General features: G+C 37.6%; 2 long non-coding RNA genes across 2 annotated transcripts; one reads left to right on the top strand and one right to left on the bottom strand.

Annotated features, from left to right (window-relative positions):
- Positions 1 to 417: 417 nt before the first annotated feature.
- LOC139353092 (uncharacterized) lies at positions 418 to 1,266 on the bottom strand. Its single transcript, XR_011604227.1, has 2 exons — positions 833 to 1,266; positions 418 to 703 (listed from the first exon to the last, which is right to left on the bottom strand). It is a non-coding gene; the product is annotated as an uncharacterized lncRNA (long non-coding RNA).
- A 16,209-nt stretch (positions 1,267 to 17,475) lies between these two features.
- Positions 17,476 to 19,961, top strand: LOC139353114 (uncharacterized). The gene is made up of 3 exons (XR_011604271.1): positions 17,476 to 19,099; positions 19,164 to 19,384; positions 19,446 to 19,961. It is a non-coding gene; the product is annotated as an uncharacterized lncRNA (long non-coding RNA).
- Positions 19,962 to 24,438: the final 4,477 nt, after the last annotated feature.

Here is a 24,438-nt window from a genome sequence, read left to right as displayed (position 1 = left end):
TCGAATTTCAAAATCAGAAAAACTGGAAAAACTGCAGCATCAATATTTTTATTTAACGAAGAGCCAGCGATAGACGTAAAACAAAATAAGGAAGATATAATACAGCGATTAAATAAAGAGGGAAGGGAACATGAAATTGATACACCTTTTGCCAAAGTAGATATGCAACTAAAAAGAAAATTAAAAATTGATAACCCATTTAGGAAAAGTAAACATATATCTAAGCTTGATGATACTCATTATAAGGAATATATTAACAATAGAAATATAAGGCGACACAGATCTAAATTTAAACGATTGAAATTAATTAGAAATTCATAGTACTCAAATGAATACGAAAGGAACAAAATGCTAATTCAAATGATAGTCGCAGCGAACAAGTTTAGTTGTATAAACACCACTTAAAATCCATTGTAATTTGTTTTTTTTAAGTAAATATTATATATTAACGAGGACGTTAATCATTCTTAAGAGGAGATGAGTTATATATGTATCTAGATTATTGTATATATAAAACTCTTACAGTGTAGTTATTTTTGGTTAGTTTCTCTCGCCCTTCATCCGCTGGCTTATGCAGATAACGCTGTGGATCTTATCAACATGCTCAAGCTCAAGATAAGCCATAGAATAACCGGTATGTTAACACGAGGCGCCAGTCAATTATGCTGTAGCTCTTTATAAGCTTTAACATTAAGCGGAGTTCCTAAGTCATTGTCAACGAGAAAAGAACGTATAATATAACTCTGTCCAAGAACTACATATAAGGAAAACTTCAATTAAAATAAAATAAATTAAATTTAAAATTAAATAAAATCCATCCACCGTGCAATACCCAATACAAGTACTTTGACGGCATCAGTCATAAACACTTTGTTTCTTCTTTAAAAACCAGTTTTTCTCCCTACGCGGCATCCCGAATGGAAAACACAGCCCAATAATCGTTTAGCTGATATTTCAGTAGATTTTAATTATTAGGGGTATTTACATTGCGCACTGGTATGTGTGCCGTCATACATGGTGTTCCGAGCATTCCGTACTGCAACGCGTCGCATAAGGGCTAAGACAGGCCGTTCACACTGCACTGCATTTGGGACGTCGGTAAAAAGAAACTCTATAACTTTTCCAAACTTACACATATATATATAAATATACTTATTTCAAAGTGTTTTAGCGAAAAATGAACTAAAAGCTCAAGTAGCGTTCCGATTTTACGTGTTCCGAATCCAACCCTTCTGGTTCAGTTTATGATTTATTCTATCCAACCACATATTATTTTTCTTTAATTTATATCCTTTAAGCGTATACATCCAAATCAAATTCCAGCACAATAATATATCGTATCCACTAACATATAAGTATTATTATATTATATATTATATTACATATGGTCTTTAATTTGAATTGTGTCGAAGTGTTTCATCCAAAAATAAAGTAGGTCCTCAGGCAGCGTTCCGATTCCACGCGTTCCGCATCCATTCCTTCTCCAAGATATACATCCATATCACAATCCAGCCAAGTAATATATCGGACCCACTTACACATTTTTATACCCGTTACTCGTGGAGTAAAAGGGTATACTAGATTCGTCGGAAAATATGCAACAGGCAGAAGAAAGCGTTTTCGACCCCATAAAGTATATATATTCTTGATCAGAATCACTAGCCGAGTCGATCTAGCCATGTCCGTCCGACCGTCTGTCCGTATGAACGCTGAGATCTCGGAAACTAAGAGCATCAATTCTGGGATTAGGCATGCAGATTCCTGAGATTCCTGCGCAGCGCAAGTTTGTTTCAGCAATGTGCCACGCGGACTCAAATGCCCATATACCGCCCAAAACTGTGGCGCCTACAGTTTTGATGCTAGAATAATAACTTGAACTGAAACGTATTGTTCTCATCAGTACCTATCGATTGACCAAAAACAAGTTTGCCACGCCCTTTCTAACGCCCACAAACGGCCCAAACCTGTGGCGCTTACAATTTTCATGCTAAATAAAAAATTTTAACTGAAATTTGCCACGCGCACTCTAACGCCCATAACGCTTAATTCTGTATACCGCCGGTAGGTGGCGCATTTTAATCTCGCTTTGCTGCTTGCTTATCTCTATTTAGCTGAGTAACGGGTATCTGATAGCCGAGGTACTCGACTATAGCGTTCTTCCTTGTTTTTATTATTTGAAATTACTATGTTATCTTTTTCTACTATACTTTCAACCTTATTGGGTCCGGTATATTTAAAGTCTAGCTTATGCCCTGTTTCATGTTTGTCAAAGCTAATTATACCCGTTACTCGTAGAGTAAAAGGGTATACTAGATTCGTCGGAAAGTATGTAACAGGCAGAAGGAAGCGTTTTCGACCCCACAAAGTATATATATTCTTGATCAGGATCACTAGCCGAGTCGATCTAGCCATGTCCGTCTGTCTGTCCGCGTCCACAATTTTCATGGTAGAAAAAAATTTTTGCTGAAATGTATTAGTCTCCAAAATACCTATCGATTGACCCAAAAAAAAAAATTGCCACGCCAACTCTAACGCCCATAACGCTTAAATCTGTATACCGCCGGTAGGTGGCGCATTTTAATCTCGCTTTGCTGCTTGCTTATCTCTATTTAGCTGAGTAACGGGTATCTGATAGCCGAGGTACTCGACTATAGCGTTCTTCCTTGTTTTGTTTTATTGATGTCGTACCATGGTCTTCGTTACTTAACTCTAAAAATTGTGTTTCGTTAACACTTATTTTTTTTAAACTTTAAATGTAGTTATTTTGTGTGCTTTTGATGTAAGCATTGTTCTAAGAGTTCCCAGATAATAAACCGTTTTTATAGTGTTCAATTGTAAGATTTCGTGAACTCACTCCCTTTGCTTTATTATGGTAAGATTCAACTTCATCTATTTTATAACCATAAACCTTTGAGCACAGACCTTCAAATTATGTCATGAGTTTAAAGTTAAGCTCATCTTTAAAAAACCTTAAACTTTTTTTGTTAACTCTTTTAAAGTTATGTATGAATAGTCCGATGTATCCAATTTTGCTTCAAGATTATTACGAATATCTTTATAAAAATCAAAAAAAAAACTTTTCCTGGCTTCATATATTAGTAGTGAAAATCATACATTTTCCATTTCAATAAGTCTAATACTGCAAATCCTAATAAATTGGCTTAATATATAGAAATATACAGAAATGATCATTAATTTTAGTTGCACTATTAAAATTGGGTTTTGAAATTCAAGTTTTGGCATAATGTCCCTTTCGTCCAGTCTTGGTGCTATCTGGAGCTTCCCATGTACTAACAAGCTTAATATCAACCTTGCACTTTCAAATTGGTTTTTTGCATTTTGCCTATGTAAAGTATTTAGATCAATGTAATTCTTTTACCAAGGCTTTGGTAAGACCTGAACTTCTCTATGGATCTTTTTCAGTACTAGCCCGTTCTGTATTTATTGTTGCAAATTCCGATAATGTATTACATAATTGTTCTTATTTCCCAGTTCAGCAAGTCATTTTTTTACCATATCCTCTTTTGAGGCCAGACAATGGAAGATCATTATGAAGATCGAACGGTACGGATATATTAAGTCCACTTCCAAAAAATAACCGTATTTGCTATCAATGGGAATATTATGAATATCAAAACTGTCTATGTCTGTGGAAGACATGTATTTAAAGTCTTTATATGGTAAAGGTTGTGACATTGCCCAACCATATAAGTTATTCGCATCCACATACATTAAAAATGAAGACTCCTTCGAGGAATCAGAATCTAACAAGCATTTATTATTTGCTTTTGTAAAATTATGAAAAAAAAGGCAAAGGCAAAATTGAGTGGTTTTAAATTCGTTTGCGTGATTTGGTGATATCTTCCCTGTGAATAACTTGGAATGTTGGTGCCAGAAAAAGAAAATATTTTCTAAATTTCCAAGTTTTTCTCTGAAAAGCGATTTCGTCGAGGAGGACATCAGCAGTAATTCAGTGAGCGTACAGAAGTTTGTTATACTTCTTAAAAGAACACTATAACGAACAAAAACGAATCCCAAGTTTAAGGAAAGAAATGCGATATTGAGAACCCATAATTTATTTTAAAGTAAAAACAAGAAAGAACGCTATAGTCGAGTACCTCGACTATCAGATACCCGTTACTCAGCTATAGGGACAAAAGGGAAATGGAGGTATGCAAGCAGCCAAGCGAGATTGAAATGCGCCACCTACCCGCGATCTCAATACATGGTTATGTTGGCGGTAAACAGATTTAAGCGTTATGGGCGTTAGAGTTGGCGTGGCAATTTTTTTTTTTGGGTCAATCGATAGGTATTTTGGAGACTAATACATTTCAGCAAAAATTTTTTTCTACCATGAAAATTGTGGACGCGGACAGACAGACGGACATGGCTAGATCGACTCGGCTAGTGATCCTGATTAATAATATATATACTTTATGGGGTCGGAAACGCTTCCTTCTGCCTGTTACATACCTTCCGACGAATCTAGTATACCCTTTTACTCTACGAGTAACGGGTATAATTATAGTGTTTTGAACTCCTCGAATATTTGAATCGGCGTAATATGATCCCCTGACACCCCTGAACACCAAAGTAACCGTTTGAATAAGTATGGTTTTCTGTTGGCAGCAAAACGGTCAAGGGAAGGGAGGGCGATGTAAATCTCTATCGACATCCGAGATTTTCTGATGTTTAAAGTTTAGATAAAGTGCAATAGACCCCCTAATTTTAAATTCTGTACAATTGCCGTTATGTCTGGATAAAATGTGTAGAATTTCGTCCCTTTGTTTTGGCTTGTCCTTTCACGCGATTATTTTAGATTTAATAATGAAAATAGGCAATACGAAATAAGTAGCAGAGACCTACACCTCTACTCGACGAGCCAAGCCGGAGAACAATTCGCGTGAGCGATCGTATTGCTAAGGTTAGAGACTTTCAGATATTTTCACTTAATTTAGCTTCGAACTTCACTTAAAATTTCACTCAAACGCTTTGGAAACGAAGAGACTGTCCAGACAGGTAAGTCATCCATCCACTCTTGTCCAAAATTTTTACTGAGACAAAGGAAGGCCCAACTAGTATACCCTTACATTTTTCAAGTCCATAGGCATGGTCACTTAACGCATAAGAACTGCAGGCATTTTTGTTATTATTTCGCTTTAAAAATTTAAATATTACAGGAGTAACCTAATTACTCATCAGACAGATCAGCTTGCCATAATTCGCATAGGATAGACATCGGATATTATTTACATAAAAATACAGTGACTACGATGAATGGCATAGCTAACATGCTCCGCAATTGTAAAGCGCGATGCAGACGGCTCGGATTATAGGCATTGTCGCGACGGTCGAACGATCGGCAAGCTGCTGTCTGCGCGTGGTGCTTATTGTTGTCGGTGTTTTTTTGGCAATGCGATAAGCGCAATGCACATGCAATAGCAATGTTTTTTTATGCACTTTTCTTATCTTTCTTAGGTTTGTCAGAACGGGAATATTTATGTTCGATGTCAAATTAATTTATGACAATTCTTTTTTTATGCTTCTTTTGTTTACAGATTTATTTGATATTATTTATTCAAATTTGTATGCTTTTACATGTTCATATTTCTGCTGTCAATCGATCTTTGATTTTTTCCTGTGTACTCGAGCAGTTCAATTGGATTTATGTACGCTGGAGTTCGAACCTTGAGTAATTTTTCACAGAGAGTTGGACAGCTGATTGATCAGAGGAGGTCATCGACCTCACAATACAAAAGGAGATAAGAAATTTTGGTTTATGTAACATGTTTTAATTTTACTTCGCCTTGTGCAATTTTGTTCGCTTTATCTAACTAGTTTCAAACTTTGATTTAATTTTTAGCACTCGAACATTTTTTTATATATTAGTTTAAATTTTATTAGTTCTTAAACTAGGATTTATTTATATTCAATATGGCTGATTGCGAAAGTACACAAGAAAAAAAGGCACAAGCCTTGTGGCACGCTTTCAGACAATAGCAATAAATATCTCTGAGCAAGAAGAAGGGGTCGATTTGGAGCGACAAATTCCAGTAGATCACACGGGTGTTCAAGCAGGCTCGGGACGAGGAACTCCTAGGGGCTTCACGTCCGATCTAAGCCAGTTTGTGATGCTCGGACGGACATGGATATAAGGGAGGCCATTCGTGATAAGAAACAGCGAGAAAAAGAGAGATTTGACTCCTTTTGCAATGTTTAGATAGTCGTAAAGTCAACGCTTTGACGAAAAAGGATGCATATCCTTTACCGCAGATCGATGGAATTTTGTCAAGACTACCCAAGGCAATGTTGCCTATTGGCAGATTCCTTTAGATCCAAAATCGATAGCGGTAAGACGGCTTTTACCATTCCGAGAAAACCTCTTTATCAGTACAAAGTGATGCCATTCGGGCTTACAAACGCCTCGCAAACTATGACGCGCCTAATGGACAAGGTCATAATAGCCAATCTACGCAATGAGGTTTTTGTTTATCTGGATGATCTGTTGGTAGTGTCGGATAGTTTTCAAACCCATAAAAAAGCGTTAGGCTTAGTAGCTGAGCAGGTAAAGATCGATTGTTTAACTCTTAACGTGGAAAAAATCCATTTTTGTATGCGATCAGTGAAATATTTAGGTCATTTAGTGGGGTAAGGAGTTATACGGACTGATCCAGAAAGGCAATGTCTGAATTCCCTCTTCCAAAGAGCTTGAAGTCTCTCCGAAGTGTCTTGGGGATGGTAGGCTGGTATATCAAGTTTTTTAGCAATTTTGCTTCGATAGCGGCCCAACTAACAGACTTGTTTAAACCCAAGAAAAAATTCCAGATGAATCCAGAGGCGAAACAGCATTTAATCAGCTGAACACTATGCTATGCTCTGCTCCTGTATTACGCAGCGCATATTTCAATAAGCATTCAATAACATTGAAGGACATGAACTTACGGTCATAACAGACCATGCATCTATTGAATGGCTCATGTCCCAGACCGATTTACATTCTCGTCTAGCTCGGTGGGCATTAAGCTGCAAGGCTTTAATCTTAAGATAGAGCATCGAAGTGGCAGGCTGACCGTTGTACCAGACGCCTTATCAAGAGTAAACGAGGCTGAATTAGCATCTATTAAATCAAGTCATGGAGAGTTAATCGATCTTCAGTCGCCACAGTTCAGATCTGATGAATATGTGAAGCGTCCGAAAAGAGTAAAGGCATACCAAGACAAGTTGCCAGACTTGAAGGTAGTAGATGGACGGGTGTATAGGAGATCAGAACATGCCACTGGCGATCAGTTGCATGATAACTTTACTTGGAAGCTTTGGATTCGCGAAAATTCAGTATAAGAGGTGTTGAAGAAATCCCACGATGACGCACTTGCTTCGCATGGAGGCTTACATAAAACTTTGGAAAGAAATCTTGGGTATTAATATTGGCCTGGTCTGATTAATGGTGTTAAGTCATATATTCAATCCTGTGGAACTTGCAAGACCACCAAATATCCAAACAGAATACAGCGGCCACCAATAGGCGTGGCACCAGAGTCACAGCGGTCACAGCGGATCCAAGATATCGCTCTGGTATCAGAGACCATAGTATCTGACAATAGTTCCCAGCTCAAGGCGGAAGCCTTTCAGAAGTTTCGAATGGAATCCCAATATCTCATCATATCTTACAGCAGCTTATTCGCCTCAGGCGAACGCTTCCGAAAGGTAAATTGATCAGATATCGCCGCCATTTGGTCGTACGTAAGAGCTCACAAAATAGATTGGGATGAGCAGCTTAGTAGTATATGCTGTGCTCTTTGTTCTGCAGTCCATTCAGCTATAGGATCCACACCATATTATATGGTATTTGGGCAACATTTCATCTCGTCCGGATCTTCCTATAAACTGCTGAGAGTATTGGTAATTTTGGAGGACAGATCTGCTGTTTTAACTCGAAAGGATTCTCTGGATGTGGTCGGGAAAATTGCACAAGAAGTTATGAGTAGGCAAAACGCCAAAAACGAGCGCCAATACAATTTGCGGACAAGAGAGGTTGCAAACAGCGAAGGGCAAGAAGTACCCCGAAAGAATTTTAAACAGAGCAGTTTTGCAGCCGGATATATTTCAAAACAAGGAAGAACGCTATAGTCGAGTACCTCGACTATCACATACCCGTTATTCAGCTAAAGGGAGATGGAGATATGCAAGCACAACCTACCCGCTATCTTAATATATGGTTATGTGGGCGGCAGACAAATTTAAGCGTTATGGGCGTTAGAGTGGGCGTAGATCTTTGTAGATCGATAGGTATTGAAAAGACCAATACATTACAGTTACAATTTTTTATCTGACATGAAAATTGTGGAAGCCACAGATTTGTGAGGTTTGTGGGCGTAGCATATTCGCGTTACAAACTTTCGCTGCGTACAAGGCCCCGTAATCTAAGTCTGAGATCCAAATTCTCTATCTTGATAGTTTCCGATATTGATATCCGCGTTCATATTTACGGTTTTTTGAAGTTTGTGGGCGTTGGGACGTGGAAAACTTTTTTTTGGGTGAATCGATTGGTATTGATCAGAACAATACACTTCAGTTAAAACTTTTATTCTATCATCCAAACTGTAGGAGCCACAGTTTTGGGCGGTTTGTGGGCGTTAGAGTGGGCGTGGCACCCTGTTGAGACAAACTTGCGCTGCGCAAGAAGCTCAAGAATCCGCATCCCAACAGCCTAGCTTTTATAGTTTCCGAAATCTCAGCGTTCATCCGGACGGAGAGACAGACGGACAGACGGACATAGCTAGATGGACTCGCCTAGTGATCCTGATCAAGAATATATATATTTTATGGGGTCGGAAACGCTTTCTTCTACCTGTTACATACTTTCCGACGAATCTAGTATACCCTTTTACTTTACGAGTAACGGGTATAATTAGGACCAACGTATAGTACAGCCAGATCCCGAAAGAAGTAAGGGAATTCTTGTTATGTGATGGAAGATTTACAAGAAAATTTGGTAGGTCGTTTTCACGCTAAGGACCTGAAACAGTAGGCTGTATCAACTACAAGCTTGATGGAGATCATTCTTCGGGTTATTAAACCCTAAGTCTGCTCTTAGGAGGGTAGTAGTTGTAGTTGTAGTTGACCAAATGTAGAGTAAGGTGAGCGCCATCTAGGAGTAGCTCTGCGATACGGGAGGGGGCAAAAGGAATGCGGCAAGGAGAGCAACAGACCCTTCTGTCAACTTTACCTTGTTCTTATTCCCATACTCGGCTAGGGGTCACATTTTTGGCGTCTAGATATTTCTGTTCCGACCTGGTCGTGAAAGGATCAAGTTGTGCTAGAGGAAAATAATATATCTGAACTCTAATTTTTGTGCTCAGCCAACCCAGAAAGACGAGGCAGAACAGCAGATTTAATATACAGCGCAGCGCTAGGCCCTAACTGGTAAGTTTTTAAAGCTTGAGGTTTGGTGGACTAAAATTTAGCTGAAAAATTAATTTTTATTAAGTTCGGCGCTTAAGAAATATAAATTAGTCTCGGCCGAAAATGAATTACACAATAGTTGAGTGGATTTTGCAAATGAAGAGAAAACCGAAGCATGCAACGAAATCCCGAAGTAGTGCAGCCAAAAAGTCTAAAACCGGCGCCCCTGCTCGAGTGTTTTGAATTCCCGCAGGAGTTGCGCAGTGCTTATCAATCGATTCACGCCCACAAACTTAAAAAAATCGTAAATATGAACGCGGATATCAATATCGGAAACTATTAAGACAGAGAATTGGGATCTCAGATTTAGATTCCGAAGCCTTGTACGCAGCGAAAGTTTGTAACGCGAATATGCCACGACCACTCTAACGCCCTCAAACCGCACAAATCTGTGGACGAGACAGAGGCCTTTGTGCCTTTGCCTAGCTACGGGAAAATTCCGCCAAGTCCAATTTAAATCCTCAAGGGCCAACAAAAATGGTTAGAAATTTGTAATTGGTAAAAATTTGAGGAAATGTACCCGATAATATAAAAGGAAAAAAGGGAAAAATCTACAGAAAGGAAAAGTTAAACAGCAGTCGAGAAAAAAAATAGTCGATGTTTTATTTAAGTTCTAGTTTTAGAATCATTTTTTTCATTTTACTAATTAGATAATGGCCATGTGGATGAGAAAAAAACGACCGAAAATGATGAAAAAAAGGCAAAGGCGAAATTGAGTGGTTTTAAATTCGATTGAGTGATTTGGTGATTTCTGTCTTTTTTTATTGTTATAAATGCATTAAAAGATAAGTAAATTACTTGGAATGTTGGCGCCGGGAAAAAAAAATATTATCTAAATTTCTAGGTTTTTCTCAGAAAAGCGCTTTCCTCGAGGAGGACATCAGCAGCAATTCGGTGAGCGAACAGAAGTTCCTAATACTTCTTAAAAGAATACTATAACAAACAAAAAAAATAATCCCAAGTCTAAGGAAAGATATGCGATAGGTAGCAAGGTATAAATATATATTATAGATAAATGAAAGTTTAAAAAAAAATTAATGGCAGATAGGTAATTAACAGATCAAGAAAATACAAAGAAATTTATTTGTTTATGGTTTTTTGTTGGTAGCAAAACGGTCAAGGGAAGGGGGGCGATCTAAATCTCTATCGATATCCGAGATTTTCAGGTGTTTAAAGATTAGATAAAATGCAAGAGACCCCCTAATTTTAAATTCTGTAGTATGTCTGTGTAGTATTTCGTCCCTTTGTTTTGGATTGTCCTTCCACGCGATTATTTTACATTTAATAATGAAAATAAGAAGCAAGGGCCTACACCTCTAGTCGACGAGCCAAGCAGGAGAAAAATTCGCGTGAGCGCTTCTTTAGAAAACATCTTAGCCTTAACAGTTGTGAATGTTCGTTACACATCCTGCCTTATTCTGCAATTTTGTGTCTCCTTTATCGATTTCATCTCGTCTTATTGGTTACATTTGTATCAAATATTTTCCAAAATCCATACTTCTCATCCTTCTAGCTAATGAATAGACTAACTAGCTGTAATTGTCTACATTTTTATTTAAGATAATCCAAAATATGCACCCCACAACTTCTATAATGTTCTACACACCCAATTCAAACACTATAAATGATCGAGGACAATAGATAGTTTACCAAAATCTACCCTGCTACGTCGAGTACCCGTGATCCCCAAGCTGTTGAAAATTGCTCAACTGTAGGAGCCATCCGTTCAGAGGCTTTGTGACCAATAGCATACTTCGGAGAAAGTGCCAATCAAAGCTAAAGTGAACTTATGCATAACTAAAAACCAATATCCTCAAGTAATACAATCAGAAAGAAAACATTCAAACATGCATACATTTAAACCAACCGAATCGATAGACAAAGTGCGAACCATGATGAACCATTAGAGAAGACGAGTCAATTCACCATCCGTTGAAGAAGTCTCATGCCTCTGTATTATATAAGTGAATTGGTATTGTTCATGTCGAACAAGGCAGAGTGCAACATTGCTGGGTTGGCATGACTGGTCGATGTTTCCGAACCGGTTAAAGAGCGCTCTATCTGTTCCTAGAATACCCGATAGACTAAGCTCACGCCATGTTAGTCCATTGGAGAATAACAAGTGAAAGTAAACGCAACCCCTCTGTTCTATTTCTTTGAGAAAAACTTGGACGATTCTTGGCACAGACCCACCCCAACATTTGGTCCTTCGAGCCGGATTTCTTTTCATCGTTTTCCACAAGCTAAATAATTCTAAAGTTTTTTGCACTTGCGATAAAATTTATATATATATTTCTTCCACACAGCCCCGCTTCACCGCCTCCATTTTCTGAAAATATATATATTTATATATTTTGTTTATCTTTCCCATCGGAAGCATAATCTGCTCACCACAAGTGGCACATTCCGCGCAAGTTCCACAAAATATATCGACATATATTTGTATATTATCAGCACAAACCCCGTTCCGCCAAATTGGCCGCTCGACCGGTAAGGCCTCCATTTTGTGCGAAAAAAATATATATATATTTTTTTTTTTGATCTTTCCGATCGGAAGCATAATCTGCACACCACAAGTGGCACATTCCGCACAAGTTTCACAAAATGTATTGACATATATTTATATATACAAAGTCAGCACACACCCCCGTTCCACCAAATTGGCATCCCTTTTTTCTGAGAAAAAATATACATATGCGTAGATGTAGTTAAGATATATGAGTTATGAATTTCAGCGCAATTTAACAAAATTAAAACACAAAAAAAATTTAACATAATCCTGACATATACACATATACAAGTTATATATCTAGATTATTGTATAGATAAAACTTTTTACAGTGTAGTTATTTTTGGTTAGTTTCTCTCGCCCTTCATTCGCTGGCTTTTGCAGATAACGCTGTGGATCTTATCAACATGCTCAAGCTCAAGATAAGCCATCGAATAAACGGTTAAGTTAACACGAGGCGCCAGTCAATTATGCTGTACCTCTTCATAAGCTTTAACTTTAAGAGGAGTTCCTAAGTCAATGTCAACGAGAATAGAACGTGTAATAAAAGTCTGTCCAACAAACTCATACAAGAAAAACTTCAATTAAAGTAAAATAAAATAAAATAATTACTTAAATTAACTTCACACAATTGGCGCAGTCGGTGCGGTCTGAAAAAAAAACCCAGACCCGCAAAAGAATCTCATGAACAGATCCACAACAGGTGGACTTACAACGCACGACGAACAAAAATTCGCAAACAAAACTTAAACAAAAATCAGCCAGCTGAGTAAAAGTTTAAGTTGCGAATAAGAACAGCACAGGATGGCAGGAGAACATGTCCTTTCGGATCCCAATGCTTAACACAAATCCGACAAATACCTCCGTTTAATGGCGCTTTTCATCAAAAGAGTCGAACACCAACTTGGCCTGTACCCCACCAATAACCCAGTCCAGTCCAGCATTATTAATGTTAGAGCCCTCGAGAACCTCATCATTGGAAACGTTCAACACTTGCTCATGCGATCAACACCACGAGGCTGGACCTGAAGGACCTACTAATCGGGGAGTATAACACCCAAACACCAATCCCTCAATTACTTATTGATATTTACAAAATTAAATATTCTGGAAATTTAAGAAAATTTGTCGATGACTTAGAACTGAAATCATTCATCATTTGTAATAAATTACATTTAGATGGCAGTATAAATAATAGATACCTGTTCACCAAAGCAATGAACTCAGCTGTTTGTGAAATTATTCGAAAAGAATTACCAAACCGAATATATATGTCAGTGTGTATATTTGATGTTAGTACCCCAAGTAAATTAGGACGTGTTGCTCAAGAACTTGGAATTTATAAAAATTAAGCAACATCAAAATTATTCAAATAAGAAATATTTTAACAACCCTCAAATGCTTCCTTATTTTGAGTACCAGCCTCCAATTATGCAAAACCGAAATTGATTTAATCCATTTTATCAGAATACTATTCAAAATATAATTAATAATCACCCATATCCACAGATTAATCAGCAAGTCCAAAGTCAAAATTATTTTAGAAATCAAGCTAGGCAAAGTAGAAACGATAGATTTGGCAACAACAGGTTCCTAAACAATTATGATACCAGAAACATTCAACAACAAGCCAATTCAAAAAATTATTGGTCTTTCGAATTTCAAAATCAGAAAGAAAGCAATGGTCGAAGCAATGGACACTAACGAAAATTTTCTAATAGAAGCCTCGGTCGATCAAAAAATTCCACAATTTGCATACAAATAAATAAACAAAAATATTTATGTCACGTAGATACAGGATCTAGTATTAGTCAAATTAGGCCAGACATGTTAAATACTCTTCCGTCGCATGAAACAAGCACGAAAGCAATATATACAATGATAGGAAAAGTCATTTTGAGTACCGTACGAGAAATTAACGCCAAACCTTTAACTAGGAAACCTGGAAAATTAAATCTTTTAATCCATGATTTTTGACAAAATATGATATTTTGATTGGAAGAGATATACTAGAATTAACTAATGCCCAAATAAACTTCAAAGAAGAATATCTAAAGTAAAATAACATTATTTTTAATTTCACCTCTAAAAAACCTAGTTACAATATTAATTTACCAAGTGATCTAAAAGAAGAAGTTAAGCAAAATTATATCCCAATTAAAAAAGTCACAAATTTGGACGAGAAATTGGAAGATAAAGACTTTAATTATGCGCTTAATGAAGAAATTAGTTATTCTAATAAAATTCGCATTAGTCATCTAAATAGTGAAGAAAGGAAATCAATAATGAATTTAATAATATCGTATGGAGATCTACAATTTGTTGAAGGTGACAATTTGACCTTTACACATACCATTAAACACATAATAAAAACTAAACATGAAAGTCCTGTCTATGTAAAACCATACAGATACCCATACATTTATAGAGATGAGGTCGAGAAGCAAAAAAAAGAATTAATAAGTCAGGGTATAGTTCGAAAATCATCTTCTCCGTATTGTAATCCAATATGGATAGTCCCAAAGAAAGATAATGCCTCGGAGACAACGAAATTTCGCTTAGTGATCGATTATAGACACTTAAAGAATATCACTATTAGCGACAAATTCCCAATTCCTAATATTGATGAAATATCAGACAAACTGCGAAAATGTCAGTACTTTTCGACCCTTGACCTTGCCAAAGGATTTCATCAGATCGAGATGGACCCGGAGTCCATAGAAAAAACCGCATTTTCAACACAAAACGGTCATTATTAGTACACTCGAATGCCTTTTGGGTTGAAAAACGCACCGGCGACATTTCAAAGGTGTATGAATGAGATTCTTAAAGATTTAATTGGTGTTCACTGCTTAGTTTATCTCGACGATATCGTTATTTTTTCTACGTCACTGCAGGAACATAACCTTTCAATTTTTAAAGTTTTCGATAAATTAAGAGAAGCTAATTTAAAATTACAATTGGAAAAGTGCGAATTTCTAAAACGTAAAACAAACTTTCTTGGTCATATAATTACACCTAATTGTATTAAGCCGAACCCAAGCAAAATAAAAGCCATATTAGATTTTTTCATCCCAAAAACATGTGGTTTTTATAAAAAGTTTATTAAAACTTTGCTAAAATTGCTAAAACTATTACAAAATGCTTAAAAAAGGGACAGTCAATCGATATAAATAACATAGAATACAAAAGCGCATTTAACAAATTAAAATTATTGATTAGAAGTGATCCTATTCTAACTTATCCAAACTTTAATAAAAAATTTACATTGACGACGGACGCCAGCAACTTTGCTTTAGGTGCAGTTTTGTCGCAGGACCAGAATCCAATTTGTTTTGCAAGCCGCACTCTTAACGAACATGAGACTTGGTATTCAGTTATAGAAAAAGAATTATTGGCGATAGTGTGGGCAACCAATTACTTCCGCTGTTACCTTTACGGTAGAAAGTTTAAAATTATTTCCGATCACAAACCTTTGGCTTGGTTACACAATGTAAAAGAGCCAAACATGAAGTTACAGAGGTGGATAATCAGACTAAACGAATACGACTTTGAAATTGAGCACATTAAAGGCAAACCAAATTTTGTAGCAGACGCTCTTTCCAGAGTAAACATAAAAGACAGAAGTCAAGAAGCGGCGACAAACTTTATAAACAACGAATCAGATTCACTTGTATCTGGAACTGAAGATTTTGAATCATTAGTCCCTACAATTCATAGTGCAGAAGAAGATGGCTTTCTAGGTATTCCAATTACAGAGCGTCGTCTGAATATTTATAAAAGACAATTAATATTCATAAAAAGTGACAAAGAAAAAGTCGATGTAGAAAAAATATAAAATCGCACTATTATAAAAATATTTTATTCTGAAATGACCAGTGAAAAGGGAAGCGATATAATACTAGAAGCCATTTGTGGACGAACCTCTACTACTTTGTTCGAAAATATTAATGATTTTGTTATTTTTCAAATAATATAAAATATATAAATATATATATATAATATAATAATATATAAAAATTATTCGACCAAACACTGGAACTAAACTCTATAAAGCTACAAAAAATCTTATAAATATAAGTAGCTATTCAGAATTTAAAGACCTTATTATTAAAATACACAAAAATAAAATTCATCAAGGAATACAAAAAATGATAATAGACTTTAGAAACTCATATTTTTACCCAGACTACATAAAATTAATACAAAACATAATTAACGAATGCAATACGTGTAATACGTGTAATTTATATATTTCTTCCACACAGCCCCGCTTCACCGCCTCCATTTTCTGAAAATATATATATTTATATATTTTTTTTTATCTTTCCCATCGGAAGCATAATCTGCTCACCACAAGTGGCACATTCCGCGCAAGTTCCACAAAATATATCGACATATATTTGTATATTATCAGCACAAACCCCGTTCCGCCAAATTGGCCGCTCGACCGGTAAGGCCTCCGTTTTGTGCGAAAAAAAAAAATATATATATATTTTTTTGATCTTTCCGATCGGAAGCATAATCTGCACACCACAAGTGGCACATTCCGCACAAGTTTCACAAAATGTATTGACATATATTTATATATACAAAGTCAGCACACACCACCGTTCCACCAAATTGGCATCCCTTTTTTCTGAGAAAAAATATACATATGCGTAGATGTAGTTAAGATATATGAGTTATGAATTTCAGCGCAATTTAACAAAATTAAAACGCAAAAAAAATTTAACATAATCCTGACATATACACATATACAAGTTATATATCTAGATTATTGTATAGATAAAACTTTTTACAGTGTAGTTATTTTTGGTTAGTTTCTCTCGCCCTTCATTCGCTGGCTTTTGCAGATAACGCTGTGGATCTTATCAACATGCTCAAGCTCAAGATAAGCCATCGAATAAACGGTTAAGTTAACACGAGGCGCCAGTCAATTATGCTGTACCTCTTCATAAGCTTTAACTTTAAGAGGAGTTCCTAAGTCAATGTCAACGAGAATAGAACGTGTAATAAAAGTCTGTCCAACAAACTCATACAAGAAAAACTTCAATTAAAGTAAAATAAAATAAAATAATTACTTAAATTAACTTCACACAATTGGCGCAGTCGGTGCGGTCTGAAAAAAAAACCCAGACCCGCAAAAGAATCTCATGAACAGATCCACAACAGGTGGACTTACAACGCACGTTGATTATAAATTGTATATTATAAATTTATATTATAAATTAAAAAGATAGGATTATTTTAACATTTTAAATGCGGTGTACAGTCAAGTAAATTTGTTTGTAAACTAAAATTAGTTTTGCCGATCTAAGGATAATATTTCAATATGTTTTAGAACGAAGAATTTTTTGTTAAATTATATATAATAAATTTAATTAAAAACAAAATTTTTCCCATCTGTAAACAAACCCACTCACAAATACACACACTCGCAAATCAAGTGACAACGCCGCTAGCAAGAAGAAGAACCCGCCATGCCACATAGTGGCAGTAGAAATTAGTTGTCATATTTCATTTTAACGATGGCCGTTTATGAAATGCTAAATGCAGAGAGGCCAGTCGCTTAAAACCATAGACTTCTTTTCAAAAGTTCGTTTTGTTCCCGGTACTCGTAGAGTAAAAGGGTGTATTAGATTCGTCAGAAAGCACGTAACAGGTAGAAGGAAGCGTTTCCGAATCTATAAAGTGTATATATATTCTTCATAAGGATCACAAGCCTAGTCGATCTAGCCATGTCCATCAATCCGTTGAATAACTCCCCACAAATTGCATCGGCAATTATTCAGGATGGCCGGCCGGCTACGAGATACGCGGCGAGTTAGAGCCTAGATACGGCAAGGCGAAGAGAGTTTAGAGAGAATGAAGTTGGAGAATGATATCTCAGAACGAGAGTTCGGAGAACGAGAGTTTGAAAAAAGAGAGAGAGAGAGTGGAGTCTTTTGAAGCCGAGCAACGGTGCCGTATGCAAAAGGAAATAATGGAACGGCATTGCACTTTGGACTCTGGACTTTTCGAAGAAAGACACTGGTAACTGAGGTCCTGTGAGCATCACTCGGCTAAAGTAAGGCCATTTGTTTCTACTCTTGCCATGACTAAGCTCTGGCGCAGTGCACAGCCGGTCCACTAGAGTTTTAGCGGTGATGGCCAGCTACGAGGAACCGTGAGGAGGGAAAGTTGTCTAGACGCAATGTGCCCAAGTGGAAATTGAGCAGGTTCTGGCGGGACTAGTCAGAAAGGGCGAGCGGTCGATCGTTTATGGTTTTAAGAGGCGTAGTCCGGAAGAGCCCAGCGGTTTTAGCAGAGAAGTCCCAGAACGGCGACTGATCGAGAAACTTAGTGCCAGAGATCACACTACTTGCCAGAAAGGGCGACCGATTGTGGTTTCAAGAGGAGTAGTCTTGGAGAGTCCTTTTTGCGTGCCTTACACTTAGAGCTGTGTATATAGAAGTTAATGCGTCTTAATACTTTTATGGCGCTCAGTGGAACTCTGAAAGAAGTTTTCTCCGTTTCAACCCACCAACTGCAGCCCACAAGGAAGGAGCGTGGGAGCGACTAGTTTTATTTTTAATTTTAATTTTATTTAATTTTTAATTTGAATGATGAACACTCCGTAAGCTCTCATGTAAGCTGAAAACATAATTTACTCCAGACCATTAACCTTTGTTTTTATAGATTCAGCAGACGGTGAAGGGCTAATAGGACCATCGGGGGAATGTTACCTCCCTAATTTAAATCGCCAAGACTGCCGCCAAACTTGATTGGCCACGTAGGCTAATATAGCATCACCAACCAAAGAATAATATGGTAACGACGAGTAGTCTTTATTTAAGACCTTGTCCGGTTAGTAGAGGTGCAGAAAACATCGATGTTTTAACAGGCAAACATCGAAAAACATCGATGTTTCTCCACCTCTACCGGTTAGTGAATCATCAGCATCAGAGTCTAAAAGCGCAAATATGTTACAAACTGCTTATTTGTCGGTGGCAGTGCCGCTAGCTCAGACTTTTCTCAGGGCAGAGTACCCCTAGTGCCACAGCTCGCAACATATTATCGACAGCTCCGCTGTCTCACATCACTAAACTATCGGTCATCACTGAGAACAAAAGAACGAAAAGAAAGGTAAGTACCTACAAATATTTGGTGGCTATCTATGACCTAGCCAAGCGCTCCCACCCAACCATAGATGCCCTTAAGATGTTGCAAGGCACCACCCGTTCTCAGTCGGCAGGAGCCCCCTCCTCGCGACTACGACGGTTCCATCTCCCCCACTGGGAACGCTTACTCACACATTGTGGGGTTTACAAATGTTTAATGCATATGTATGGTAAGTACAATATGTATGGTAAGTGCATGGTCACCCAATCCTGAGGAGCTCCTGTGGAAAAGAAGGGACAGGTGAAAAAGGTACGTAATTGCACTGTAAGCTATACCACTTAACTAATGCTCGCGACCTTTTTGATTCAAGGCAAACGACGAGGACAAATAAGGCTCTCCGGTCTAAATCTGGATAATTTCACAGTTAAACAGGGAAGTATATATCAATATCAATAATCAAGGTTCACATGTATTTAAATTTTTTCTAAATTTCAGCCACTATCGGGCCAGGCCTGGAGGGCGATTATAGCCCGGCTGAAGACTTCTCGCCGGAGGTCAGCGGCAACACGGGTCTCCACAAAGGAAAACTTGCGCACTATGGTGAGTTGCGCAAGGGAAGCAGTTCGACTGCCAAACAAAATGGCGGTACTTCTCAACTTTGCGATGCGACGGCTGGGAGTTCCCAAATGAGGTGGACGTGGTAGACCGGAACGGACTCACCGGGAAATGCTCGATGTCGTTGGCGTCGACTGCGAAAGGCGTTTGTGGCTGCTCGTCTGTGCGGGTCGAGCGGACACCGGTAGCTGGTAGCTAAGTCGAGGCTGGTTGTATTACGAAGTCGCGCAGAAATCCATGGAACTCCCAAGTAAATATCCCGGGGCTCTTTGTGTTGGGACCCCGTCTGCCTTTATAAATGATTAATAATAAATAACTAAATAACATGTTAACTTTCCTATCACTCGCTTTTATATAATTTTAAGCACAACAAATTTATCCTAGAACTTCCAGCTGCATCTGCCTGGTTGGACAATATGGGTGCGACTATACCAGCGGTCGGCAGCGGGCTATTAAGTGAGCATAGGGAATTGCTCTGCCCATCTGCTGCTCGCTCACGTATAACGTAGATTTTCGTATGACTTCGGCATGGGTTTTCGGGTCCTTTTTTCTCAGCTTCGGCGCGCTTTTTTGCTGCTGACAGAGAAACGTCAGGCTTCAGCGCTCTGCGCGCCAACTTCGTGTTTTCTACACTCACACTAATGCAAGGCAAACTTGTGATGTTATGTGTGTGCCGACCGCTGGACTATACTAATATCTGCTGATCATCGTCGTTCCTTCCCCGCCATATTACATGGCCTCTCCCAAAGTTGGGTCATTGAATACATGAGTGGCATTTAAGTTAATCTCAGAGCGAACCGGGATTAATCCTCCAAAGGCCAGATCGCCCGCCAGATTCATCCCGCTGCTGCAACTATCGCCCTATCGACCTAACCTATCGATAAAGTCCCTCTCATTATCAATTCCAATTGCAACAAATTAAAATGTTGCATGTTTTACCTCGTTCTATGCTAATAATTGGTTTAGACTGCTTGCACCATTGTCAAACATTCAAAAATCATGTCAGGCGCTTACACTTCACTTAGGGAAAACACTGTGTTAAAATCAAGTACAATCAGTCCTGAGTTAAGATCGATTTCATGGTTACCATTTTAAGAACGTTCGTACTGAAAAAGGGTTACATTGAGCACATTTTGGATTTAAATATCTAACAACTCTAAAAGTTCCCAACTGTTTGTTCTGAAAGGCCTCGCTGTATAATGCGCATAGAATACACAGTGTAAATGGCAGTGAGTGACAAATCATAAATAAAGTTATATTATTAATGTAATTGTAACTAAGCGTACAGATACGGCTTTTAAAAATTCGATTTTATAGACAACTTACTCTGGAAAGCGCTGCTAGTGTATTATTTTTTTTACAAGTGCATTAAAAAATATTTATCAAACATTCAACGTCATTATGAGAAAGTTAGAATGTTCTGTTCAATGGCAGACCATTTTATAAGTTAGTCGCCGAGTCGCCGAGCGGTTGGGGAATGCACCGGGCGCGAGGCGCTAATTCAGACCAAAACGGCCGAGGTATGCAGCGGGCTATGCAGCGGATGCGAAGTACAAGGTCAGCATTCTGTCCATAGCCGACGTCTGGCCTTCTGCCTGGCTTTCTAATAAAATACTTAAGTTAGCTTTAGACAGTTCTTAACAGACTCGCAAAGAATCCGAACGGATTCCGGGAAAAAATTAATTCCAACAATAGAAAGAGCGCTCTATCACAAGCTATGCTTTAATCTCCAGCTGACTCCACCACCAAAAGTCTGCGATATCTTCCGAGCAAGGAAATCACAACAAACACATGTGGATCCGGTAATAATAATTAAAATGCTAAACCCACGCGAAAAGATCAAGCTGCTTGGTCAAGTCGGAATGTACAGGCGCGAGCACAAGAAACAACTTAGCTTGCAGTTTCTGGGTTTCAATTCAGAAGCGTTAATTTATATTAATGAGCAATTGTTAAAAGAGCATTATCTCATCTTTAAAGAGGCTATGCGTATGAAAAAACATAAAATCCTTACGGCTGTCTTTACACGACGCGGCCTTGTGCACGTACGCTGCACTCGAAGAGAGGGTGTCTGTTGCATTAACAGTATGGAGGAACTTTCGTCCATTAATCTTTCGCCTGATCCACTTTCTACATCTCTCACTAACGCTTCGGCTGGACCTGAAGCTGATAGCTTTCGTTCTTAAGCGTATAAATCGTATCCTCTTAAGTAAGATATGTTTAAAACTAGTTTACTTTAAGAAATGTATAAGATACGCATTGAATATTGAGATTGCGCGCCTAATAATCATTGATAACAACAATGCAGGATGAGGAAGTTTGTTCCATAGCTAGTGCTATGATAAAAACTATAAGTAGCTATAACATTGGTCTAAAAATTGTTCACTTAAATGCACAAAGTTTGCTAAAGAAGATTGATGAGTTTAGATTCCTTTTCACTCAGTCTAATGTCGATGTGATATGTGTGTCTGAGACGTGGTTTGTAAATGATCTATGTGATTCGTCTATTATTTGTGAAGGCTTTAATGTCTATCGGTCCGACCGTACTGGTCTTGCAGGAGGTGTTGCTATATACGTGAATGTGAAGCTGAAATGTAAAGTGGTACTTAAACAGCCAAGTGACAGTACTATCGAATACATTCTATTATAACTTCCCAATAAATCCCATGGAAGAACCCTTCTAGGTTGCATATATAGACCGAATCGGACAATTGACTACGGGTCATTACTTAATGTTGTTTCAGACATTTCGTTGGAGTACACTGACATCATATTGGCAGGTGATTTTAACAGCATCCTATTATCAGAAAGCCATCTTGTGGATAACTTTAAATCCTTAGGTTTGTTTACCGTAAACGAAACGATTCCCACGCACTATAGCAGCCACTGTGATACATTACTTGACTTATATCTTATCAATGACCCTAGCAAAATCATACATTATGACCAGGTTTCATTACCAGCCTTCTCCAGACATGACCTAAAATTTTTAACATACGACTTGACCTTTGACAGCAAAATCAATTCTTTTACGTATAGAGATTACAAAAATATAAACTATAATGAATTAAAAACGGAATTTTTGTGCTGTGACTGGTCATGTATTTACCATCTTCGTCATGTAGATTGTCAATTAGAGGTTTTAACCAACAATGTCCAGTATTTGTTCAACAAGTTTGTGCCCCTAAGGGCCAAGGTGATTAAGCCAATGCAAAATCCATGGTTCAGTAGTGAAATTAAAAACCTAACCCGTCAGCGAGATGTAGCTTACCTCCGGTGGAAGCGATACAAAACTGATGAATTTCGAAAACAATACAAAGAGGCTAGGGTAAAAGTAAACAAAAAAGATAAAATCAGCAAAGAAAGAGCATTACAACATACAATTTAATAACTGTGTTAACTCAAAAAACAGATGGAACAAACTAAAACGGTTAGGTATTGGAAAGTGTAAACAATAGACAGAGTCTGAGGTGGATGTCGAATTAATAAACAAAAAGTTTTTGGAAATAGATGTACCTGAAGCAACATGCAATCCGTACCTGAATATTCAACCCCTCTGTGATAATAGTTTTAGCTTTATATGTATAAACCAAAGTGATGTCCTAGCTAGTATTCTGCATGTCAAGTCCGATGCTGTTGGTCTCGATAATATGAGTCCAAAATTTGTTAAGCTTTTGCTCCCCTTAATGTTGCCCCATGTTACATATATTTTTAACACGGCTATTACAACGTCTTCATTTCCGTTAATATGGAAAAACGCCAAAATTTTCCCAATTCCTAAGCCAAACAATGACTATAGACCTATTTCAATATTACCTTTTCTATCAAAAGTCTTTGAAAACCTTATGTCCTCACAGATTCAACTATACTTAGCTAATAATTCTCTACTTGACGAAAAACAATCAGGGTTCCGTAAGAAAAGGAGTTGTATTACTGCAATCACTAATATTGTAGAGGATATAAGACAAGAACTGGACAGTAACTGCGTAACGTTTTTGACGCTCCTTGACCACAGCAAGGCTTTTGATTCTGTGAATCATAACATTCTCTGTACCAAGCTTAGGAATATGTTTAATTTCTCAACTAATGCGACGAAGCGTATTAGGTCGTACTTAACGAATAGGTTTCAAGCAGTCGTCTCTGGAACGCAAGTTTCTTCTCTCCGGAACTTATCCGGGAGAGTGCCACAGAGATCTGTGCTAGGCCCTTTATTGTTTTCTATATATGTTAATGATCTCCCTAGTATCCTGTCTGAGTGTGAAGTACATTTATATGCTGATGATGTCCAAATATTTGTTAGTAGACCCGTAACAGAAATACATGATTGTGTCCGTATAAGTAATAAAATGTTGTGGCTAATTGAAAAATGGGCGAAGGAAAATGGCTTGGGTATAAATCCTAAAAAATTGAAGTGCTTGGTAATTGGTAAAAAGCAACTTTCAACACTTTCACTCCAAAAATTATATATAAACCATGCGCCGATAAGCTATGAAGTGAATGTAGTTAATGTAGGGATAACATTTAACAATACTTTATCATGGAGCAATCATATAGTCAAAGCGACAGGGCGTACATATGCTCTGCTGACAAAATTTTCATTCTCCAAATCGTTCCTAACTGAGGCAGTTAGACTATTAATCGCCAAAGTTATCCTCCTACCCACTCTCTTTTAGGGCATAGAAATTTTTGGAAATTGTGATGCGCGGGATTTGCGTACATTAACTGTAGCTTTTATTTCAGTTGTCCGTTAT

The sequence above is a fragment of the Drosophila suzukii genome, chromosome 3, assembly GCF_043229965.1.
Source record: "Drosophila suzukii chromosome 3, CBGP_Dsuzu_IsoJpt1.0, whole genome shotgun sequence".
Classification (NCBI taxonomy): domain Eukaryota; kingdom Metazoa; phylum Arthropoda; class Insecta; order Diptera; family Drosophilidae; genus Drosophila; species Drosophila suzukii.
This window is presented reverse-complemented; position numbering and strand designations above follow the sequence as displayed.